Genomic DNA, 7500 nt, shown 5'->3' on the forward strand with positions numbered 1-7500 from the left:
TAATTTTGGAATCGGTACTACTAGTTCTTTCTTGTCAGACATGATGTGGTCTCATGAAAAACAGTGAGCAAAAACTGCGCTTTTGATAACACAAAGATTTTTTGTTCCTCAAGGTATGAAGGGCCGATAACTTCATTAGGAACCAATTACCTATTCTCCTCTTCATTGGCTATCGATAAGGTCATGGTTAATTCTCATTGGTTTTTTGGCGAGGTTATCTGATGTCTTTGAGATTGATTATTCTCTTTAGATCATATAGTTGCTCCTCTGAAATCTCTCATTTACTCTTCAAATCCAGAGCAGTACAGAGCTCTCTCTAAGCCAGAATATTCACCCATAAAACAATATACACACAAAATCTCGTTAGCAGAGCCTCCGTTACCGTTGTCCAGCGGAACAGACGCTGAAGGCTCTGGAATAATCCAAAACCGGAACTAGAAAACCCTGGCTAAATAACTGCGCGTGCTTGAGGGGAGAAGGTTAGAAATCAACAAGAACACTGGAGTTCACTTTTCATTCGCAAGACAGTACACGTGAGTATAACCACATCTAACACCCACCGAAACCCTTAAACTGCGGAGAATCAAAAATAACAATACACGTTTTTTTAATCAAAACAGATTTTAGTATCTGGTGTGTCACGCAAGTGACAATTGCAGTATTTTCAAAAACAAAAACGTTACCGAACTCGTAACTTGTAAAAATATTTATTTCTTGATCAACCTCGTATAGATAGGAATCCAGAAGAAATCACGATTTTTGAGTTTAGAATTTGAAAATGCAAGGAAATGAAACCATTTTTCAACAGCCAATTTACTATGGCCTTTTTGGATTCGACCAGTGTCCCAATGACTCTGGGAAGGGGATATTCCTAACACAGTTCTATTATCTTATGCTCCACACACTCGTTACACGAGCGTGTGCTCAAACACTTCCGAAAATATTTTTCCCGCCAAAAATTTGCACTTGTTCTTGAGCTAGGGTTGTGTTGAAACTTGCCCCATTTTTTTTCATATTTATGCATGACCCCTTTTTTGACATTTTCATTGACGAAAAAACCCTCGTGCACGTACGTGACGTGTATCTCATTAGTACAGCCCTAATTTATGCAACGTGGAAACGAGGGTCTTGGGTCAAAATGATCCTACACAACTACTGCTGTTATTTTATTATTTTTCTTTTTTCAGTTTTTTATTTTTCAAACATTCGTTCTCAGTTTATGATCCCAGCAAATCATTTTTTCCCTTAGTGGGGAGGACATTCCCCTCTGCATATTGAGAGAAGAGCAGGGTGTCGCAGTCTCCCAAGCCTTATTTATTTATATTTAGAGAGGGCATTTATGTTATACGGCCCTATTGCAGTTTACGGACTATTGAAGAGAAGCATTGGGTTAGAGAGAAACAGTTTCGGCAGTGGCACCAGAGGTATAAGGTCTTGGGATTTCCCCTGCAGTTGATAGGCATTTGCGTTATCATTCATAAACAACGAAACAAAATGAAAGAAAAAGGGTAGAAAAGTAAAACTATCACATATCTTATTCTTTTCTTTCCCTTTTTTCATGTCATTTTCTCCTTTACTTGGACTTTACCATTACAAAAAGTTTGTAAGTAGCCTTCTTTTCCTTTTTCTTTTTCTTCTTTTATCTTTTTTCATACATATGTCGTTAATTTATAAATGCAACAAAAAGTTCGACCGTTAGTGGGCAAAACATTTTTTTCCTGTATATAGAAGAAGCCTGACCACAGAGTGTAGCAGTCGTCAAAGTCTTTTAAGGTCTCGTTATAGGTAAAATTGGGAGTCTCGCTCAATTTATTTTATTTCATTTTATTATTTTCTTTGTTTTTGTTTTCCCATCTGTTGAATCGGTGGGCTGTAAAGTATATTTTCGCAAAACAAATATCTGATGAATGAATTTTTAAAACCGCTAAAGTTTCTTTTCTTTGTTTCCCGCCATAATCTGCGCGCTAAAAATGATTGACGTATCATGTCAAACACACGTGAAAGGATTGGGTGTCAATTGACAGCCTTTGCGCGCCATCTACTACCTTAGCACGAGCCCAACGCTGATTGGCTCAGCATAATTGGCTTTCAAGTAGGGGGCGGAGTTATTCAACAGACCGTGAACTGCACACGAACTCTTCAAGGTCGATTTTATAGAGGTTTACTTTGACACCAAAACCACAACTTCTCAAACCTCCTGTCCGACAGGTTTTAAGATATTACTTCCAAATTTTCAGTTCTAATAAATGATTGTACTACATCAAATACTGTGTGAGGAATTTGTTGTTTTTCTTTGGAGACTAATTTTATGGCACTTTTTCTGCCCAAATTAAGTATGAGATGGGAGTTTCGACTTTGGTGCGTGATATTTCCTTCAATTCTAGACATACCAAAAATTCCTCACATGATATTTTTGGTTTGCACGTCACGCAAGTGAAAACGTAAATCGCTCACTCTTTCAGAAGTTAAGTCAAGAAATGGATGTGTCATAGAAGAGGAATAAATAAACAAAGGGTCCAAGTCTCAGGGCTATGCGATATTCCGTACTTGAGTTATTCGGCGAAGTTTATCACTCAAATTTGTAGAGTTTTGTATGGAGGCGCCATGTTGGTCAGTACTGCTGAAGTACACCAACATGGACGGAAACCTGTAAAAACATCTGGTATTTGGTTTGGCTGTCTGTAACACTTTCTGCTGCATAATGAGGAAGCAAACATTCGTATAGACACGTCTCCTAGTATTTTGGCTGTTTAGGCCACCAAAACAATGCGGAAATCGGTGTTGTTGTTGTTTTTTTTTATGCATCTGGCATGTTTTTCGAAAGCCATCAACATGTCACGCACTGTGAAAAACTCCGAAATTCAAACTGCTCTATTTTCGAAACGAAGCACGGTACCGAACTGAAAATATGCAAACAGATATATATTTAAAACCTCTTGTAGCTGATCAAGATAAAAACTCAAAAAGGCTCCTTAGTGTTCTGTGACGTCACGTGCAAGTCAATACTTAGAGTGCATTCATCTGTGACTAAAAATGCAACAAAGTGCGTTTATTTTCGTAATAAAGTGAAGGGGCAGGAACTCCTGTAGCAGACTTTGAGGACTCAAAACCAAAAGGCAACATCAATAACAAAAATTTATTCAAATAATTCAACCTATGGGCTTTATATTATGATATACAGTTTGTCCCTGTACGAAAAATAGTAGCGCAATAATTCCATTTTTTCCGCGGACACCTCATTTTCCTTTACCGAGACCTTAAGAAGCATATATAACGTGCTGCCCAATTATACTTTACAGAAAATTGGAGAAGACTTGGACAAGAAGGAAAAAGGTTCTGCGGTGTCACAGGATATGGGCAAGGCATTCGACACTATCTGCCTCAACCTTCTTTTACAAAAGCAAAAATCATATAAGGTCTTACGATCTCTCTTGGAATTTAACCCCATATACGTTTATTGTTAATTTAAAAAACGAATCAAAATAAAATAAAAAAAGAAAGAAAAACAAAACTATCGGCATGCATATACGAACTATTGATAAAAGATACACATTACTTATCTTATTATTTATTTTGTTCTTTTTCCATGTCACTTTCTTCTTTACTTGGATTTTACCATTACAAAAAGTGCGTAAGTAGCCGTTATTTTACTTTTTTTTCCCCCATACATTTGTTATTAATTTTCAAATGCAGCAAAACGTTTGTCCTTAGTGGGCAGCTTGGAGAAGCTTTGGACAAGAGGGAAAAAGGTCCTGTGGTGTCACAGGATCTTGGGAAGGCATTTGACACTATAAAAAGGAAAGGAAAGGAAACTAACTTTTTTTAAGTGTCCAGTCGTTCTAGCACTGGACCACTAAGTGGGGACACTGTAAAATGAAATTAACAATAAAAGCAAATCAAGTCAAAGGTTGGTGTTTGTGGAGAGAGGAAACTGTAGTACCCGGTGGAAACTCAACTCAAACTCAACTCATATATGACGCCGAGTCTGGGAATCGAAGCGGGCCACAAAGGTGGGAGGCGAGTGCTCTCGCCACTGCACTTTATCTGCCTCCATCTTCTTTTACAAAAGCTGAAAGCATATAAGGTCTTAGGATCTCTCTCTGAATCTAACCGCTTATACGTCATTGCAAAAAGTCGGTTGTCAATTTATTTGCTGTTGTTTTTTCTTTTTTTGTTTTTTCTTACACTTGTTGTTAATTTTCAAATGCAGCAAAACGTTTAGCCTTAGTGGGCAGAATTTTCTTTCCTGTATATAGAAGGAGCCTGACTACAGTATGTAGCAGTCTTCAGAAATCTTAAACGGCATTTATGCTGTGTGCCCTTATAATACTTTACTGAATGTTGGAAAAGCTTTGGACAAGAGAGAAAAAGGTTCTGCGGTGTAACAGGATCTAAGGAAGGCATTCGACACTATCTGCCTCCACCCTCCTTTACAAAAGCCAAAAGCATATAAGGTCTTAGGATCTCTCTTGGAATTTGACCCCGTATACGTTTATTGGTAATTAAAAAACGAATCAAAATAAAATAAAAAAAGAAAGAAAAACAAAACTATCGCCATGCACATACGCAGTATTCATTAAAGATCCACATTACTTATCTTATTATTTATTTTGTACTTTTTCCATGTCACTTTCTCCTTTACTTGGATTTTACCATTACAAAAAGGTTGTAAGTAGCCGTTATTTCCCTCTTTTTTTTACACTTGTTAATTCTCAAATGCAGCAAAATGTTTAGCCTAAGTGGGGAGAAGTTTTTTTTCAGCTGTATATAAAAGGAGCCTTACTACAGAATGTAGCAGTCTTCCAAATTTATAAAAGACATTTATATTGTGCGGCCTAATTATACTTTACTGAAAATTGGAGAAGCCTTGGACAAGAGAGTAACAGGTTCTGTGGTGTCACAGGATCTGGGGAAGGCATTCGACACTATCTGCCTCCACCTTCTTTTACAAAAGCCAAATGCATATAAGGTCTTAGGATCTCTCTTGGAATTTAAACGTGTATACGTTTATTGGTAATTAAAGAACGAATCAAAATAAAATTTAAAAAAAGAAAGGAAAACAAAACTATAGCCATGCATATACGCAGTATTGATTAAAGATACACATTACTTATCTTATTATTTATTTTCTTCTTTTTCCGTGTCATTTTCTTCTTTACTTGGATTTTACCATAACAAAAAGATAGTAAGTAGCCGTTATTTTCCTGTTTTTTTTTTTTTTTTTTTTTTTTTAACACTTGTTGATAATTTTCAAATGCAGCCAAACGTTTAGCCTTAGTGGGCAGAATTTTTTTCCAGTATATAGAAGGAGCCTGACTACAGAATGTCAGAATGTCTTCAAAAATTTTAAAGGGCATTAATAGGCTGTGCGGACTAATTCTACTTCACTAAATTGGAGAAGCTTTGGACAAGACAGAGAAAGGTTCTGCGGTATCATAGGATCTGGGGAGGGCAATCGAGACTATCTGCCTCCACCTTCTTTTACAAAAGCCAAAAGCATATAAGGTCTCATGATCTCTCTTGGAAGTTAACCCCGTATACGTTTATTGATAATTAAACAAAAATCAAAATGAAATAAAAAAGGAAAGAAAAAACAAAACTGTCATCATGCATTTATGCACTATTGATTAAAGGTATACTTTGCTGATTATTTATTTTGTTATTTTCTGCGGTCTCAAAGGATCTGAGAAAGGCATTCGACACTATCTGCCTCCACTTTCTTTTACAAAAGCAAAAGCATATAAGGTCTTAGGATCTCTTTTGGAAGTTAACCCCGAATACGTTTATTGGTAATTGGAAAACGAATCAAAAAAAAAAAAAAAAAAAATGAAAGACAAACAAATCTATCGCCATGCATATACGCAGTATTGATTAAAGATACACATTACTTATCTTATTATTTATTTTGTTCTTTTTCCATGTCATTTTCTCCTTTACTTAAATTTTACCATTACAAAAAGTGTGTAAGTAGCCTTTTTTTTCCCATACATTTGTTGTTAATTTTCAAATGCAGGAAAGGTTTAGCCTTAGTGGGCAGAATTTTTTTTTTCCTGTATATAGCAGGAGCCTGACTACAAAATGTATAGGAGTCTTTAAAAATTTTAAAGGGCATTTATGCTGTTGCGGCCTAATTTTACTTTACTGAAAATTGGAGAAGGTTTGGACAGGAGCAAAAAAGGTTCTGCGGTGTCACAGGATCGGGGGAAGGCATTCGACACTATCTGCCTCGACCTTCTTTTACAAAAGCCAAAAGCATATAAGGTCTTGGGATCTCTCTTGGACGTTAACCCCAAATACGTTTATTGGCAATTCAAAAACGTATCACAATAAAAAAAAAAACTAAAGAGAAACAAAACTATCGCCATGCATATGCACAGTATTGATTAAAGATATACATTTCTTATCTTATTTCTTTTTTTTTTTTCTTTTTCCATGGCACTTCCTCCCTTCCGTGGATTTTACCATTACAAAAAGATGGTAAGTAGCCGATATTTTCCTTTTTTTCCCCATACATTTGTTGTTATTTTTTAAATGCAGCAAAATGTTTAGCCTTAGTAGGCAGATTTTTTTTCCTGTATAGAGCAGGCGCCTAACTACAGAATGTATAGCAGTGTTTAAAAATTTTAAGAGGCATTTATGGTGTGTGGCCTAACTATACTTTACTGGAAATTGGAGAAGCTTTGGACAAGAGCGAAAAAAGGTTCTGCGGTGTCACAGGATCTGGGGAAGGCATTCAACACTATCTGCCTCAACCTTCTTTTACAAAAGCCAAAATCATATAAGGTCTTGCGATCTCTCTTGGACGTTAACCATGTATACGTTTATTGGCAATTAAAAAACGAATCAAAATAAAATAAAAAAAAGAAAGACAGACAAATCTATCATCATGCATATACGCAGTATTGATTAGAGATACACATTACTTATCTTATTATTTAATTTGTTCTTTTTCCATGTCATTTTCTCCTTTACTTAAAATTTACCATTACAAAAAGTGTGTAAGTAGCCATTTTTCTTTTCCTCTTTTTTTTTTTTTTTTTTTTTTTTTTTTTTTTTTTTTTTTTTTCCATACATTTTTTGTTAATTTTCAAATGCAGCAAAACGTTTAGGCTTTATGGGCAGAATTTTTTTTCCCTGTATATAGCAGGAGAAAGACTACAGAATGTATAGCAGTCTTCAAAAATCTTAAAGGGCATTTATGCTGTGTGCCCTTATTACACTTTACTGAATTTTGGAAAAGGTTAGGACAAGAGAGAAAAAGGTTCTGCGGTGTAGCAGAATCTGGGGAAGGCATTCGACAGTATCTGCCTCCACCCTCTTTACAAAAGCCAAAAGCATGTAAGGTCTTAAGATCTTTCTTGAAATTTTTCCCCGTATACGTTTATTAGTAATTAAGAAACGAATCAAAGTAAAATATAAAAAGAAAGAGAAACAAAACTATCGCCATGCACATACCCAGTATTCATTAAAGGTACACGTTACTTATCTTATTTTTTTATT

Source organism: Montipora capricornis, chromosome 12 (assembly GCF_036669925.1).
Source record: "Montipora capricornis isolate CH-2021 chromosome 12, ASM3666992v2, whole genome shotgun sequence".
Taxonomy (NCBI): domain Eukaryota; kingdom Metazoa; phylum Cnidaria; class Anthozoa; order Scleractinia; family Acroporidae; genus Montipora; species Montipora capricornis.